This window comes from Triticum urartu, chromosome 7 (genome assembly GCF_003073215.2).
Source record: "Triticum urartu cultivar G1812 chromosome 7, Tu2.1, whole genome shotgun sequence".
NCBI lineage: Eukaryota > Viridiplantae > Streptophyta > Magnoliopsida > Poales > Poaceae > Triticum > Triticum urartu.
In genome coordinates, this window is record NC_053028.1 from 714,711,929 (window position 1) to 714,714,872 (window position 2,944).

Genomic DNA, 2,944 nt, shown 5'->3' on the forward strand with positions numbered 1-2,944 from the left:
ATAAGCTTTGGAACACATTGAGACCGTAGTCATCCTACCATACAGTATCGAGAGTATTGCATCTCCAACGGAGTGGGTTAGTATAGTTACTCTCCTCAGTTCACCACTGGCTTGTTTTCCCAGGTCCTACTTCACGGGATCTCCGATCACATAGGTTGGGTTACCACCATGGCAACTCATGTGGGTCTCATACCCATCTCCCTCGATGCATTATCTATCACAACACGTGATAGCCCTTTTCTAAAGGGATCTGCCAGATTCTTAGCCGTATGGACATAGTCCAACGCTATCACTCCGGAGTTTCTTAATTTTCTGACAGCTTTTAATCTCATTCTTATGTGTTTGGTGGACTTCATGTTGTCCTTTGAACTCTTCACCTTGGTGATGACAGTCTGATTGTCACAGTTCATAAGGATAGCCGGAACCGGTTTATCAACCAATGGCAAGTCCATCAAAAGATCTCGAAGCCATCTCGCTTCAACACCAGATGTGTCTAATGTCGTTAATTCTGCTTCCATTGTCGATCTCGTTAAGATCGTTTGCTTGCAAGACTTCCAGGAAACAGCGCCACCTCCAAGAGTAAACATATACCCAGTTGTGGCCTTCATCTCATCAGCATCAGAGATCCAATTCGCATCACTATACCCTTCAAGTACCAACGGGTATCCGGTATAGTGAAGTCCATAGTTCATAGTACCTTTCAGATAGCGCATAACTCTCTCAACAGCATGCCAATGTACATCACCCGGTTTGGAAACAAACTGGCTCAGTTTGCTCACAGCAAACGCGATGTCAGGCCTCGTTGCGCTCGCTAGGTACATCAATGAACCAATGATTTGAGAGTATCTCAATTGATCTTTAGCCATGCCTTTGGACTTTTGAATTAATACGCTAGGATCATATGGTGTTTGAGATGGTGTGCAGTCCGAATATCCAAAACGACTCAACACCTTCTCAACGTAATGGGATTGCAGAAGTGTGATCCCACCCTCATTATCTCTCAGTAGCTTGATGTTCAAGATAACATCAGCCACACCAAGGTCTTTCATCTCAAAGTTCTGAGATAGAAACGATTTGACCTCCTCAATGACTTTGAGGTTTGTTCCGAATATCAGTGTGTCATCAACATACAAGCACAGTATAACTCCTTCCCCCCACCATGGCGATAGTATACACATTTGTCAGCCTCATTAACAACGAAACCAACAGATGTCAGAGTTGTATTAAACCTATCATGCCATTGCTTAGGTGCTTGTTTCAGGCCATATAAAGATTTTATCAACCTACACACCTTTCTTTCCTGACCATCTATCACAAAGCCATCAGGCTGTTGCATGTAGATTTCCTCCTTTAGCTCTCCATTTAGAAAAGCCGTCTTAACATCCATCTGATGGACGAGAAGACCATGTGAGGCCGCCAACGAGAGTAATACTCGAATGGTGGTCAGTCTAGCCACAGGTGAATAAGTATCAAAGAAATCTTCCTCTTCTTACTGGTCATAGCCCTTGGCCACAAGCCTAGCCTTGTACTTTTCAATCGTACCATCGGGCCTAAGCTTCTTTTTGAACACCCACTTACATCCCAGTGGTTTGCAACCATAGGGACGATCAGTGATCTCCCATGTCCCGTTAGCCATGATGGAATCCATCTCGCTACAGACCGCATCCTTCCAGTAGTCAGCTTCTGGAGAGGCATACGCTTCTGAAATAGAAGTGGAAGTATCATCCACGAGGTACACGAAGAAATCATCACCAAAGGTCTTTGCAGTCCTTTGTCTCTTGTCCCTACCAAGGGTTTTCTCGTCATCCTCCTCAGGATTTTCATCATGTGTTTGTTTATAATATTCCATAGGGATGGCAGGTTCAGGAGTCTCCTCAGATTCCTGTCTAGAAGTGCTTTGCATATCTCTCATAGGAAAAATATCCTCAAAGAATGTAGCATCCTTAGACTCCATAATTGTACCGATCTTCTGGTCAGGTACCTCAGATTTCACTACTAGAAATCTATAGCCAACGCTGTTCTTAGCGTAGCCCAAATTAATGCAGTCCACGGTCTTATGTCCAAGCTTACGCTTTTTGGGGATCGGCACGTTGACTTTCGCCAAACAGCCCCAAGTGCGCAAGTACGAGAGTGTCGTCCTTCTCTTTGCCCATTTCTCATAGGGAGTGATTTCACTATCCTTTGTCGGAACTTTATTCAGGACATGACATGCCGTCAATATAGCCTCCCCCCACCATGCCTTGGATAAACCCGATGTATCTAACATGGCGTTAACCAAATCAGTTAGAGTACGGTTTTTCCGCTCGGCAACCCCGTTTGACTGGGGTGAATAGGGAGGCGTCCTCTCATGAATAATGCCGTGTTCCGCACAGAAGGAATCAAACTCACTCGAGAAGTACTCTCCACCACGATCTGACCGGACTCGTTTAATTTTCTTTTCAAGTTGATTTTCAACTTCTGCCTTATAGATTTTAAAGTAGTGTAGAGCCTCATCTTTAGCATTTAACAGATACACATAGCAATATCTAGTGGAATCATCTATCAATGTCATGAAGTATCTCTTTCCACCTTTAGTCAACACACCATTCATCTCGCAAAGATCAGAATGTATGAGTTCTAATGATGCCAGGTGTCTCTCCTCCGCGGCCTTATGAGGCTTGCGAGGTTGCTTAGCTTGCACACATGAAAGGCACTTAGAACCTTTGGCTAAAGTGAAACTCGGGATTAAATCCAACTTGGCTAGCCGCGTCATAACACCAAAACTAATGTGACAAAGACGTGAATGCCAAACTTCAGATTCATTAACATTCGAATGAATATGGTTCACGACTTTATTACAAAAATCTGCGAGGGAAAGACGGAACATCCCTCCGCTCTCATAACCTTTTCCAACAAAGAGTCCATATTTTGTAACAACTAATTTATTAGACTCGAAAACCAACTT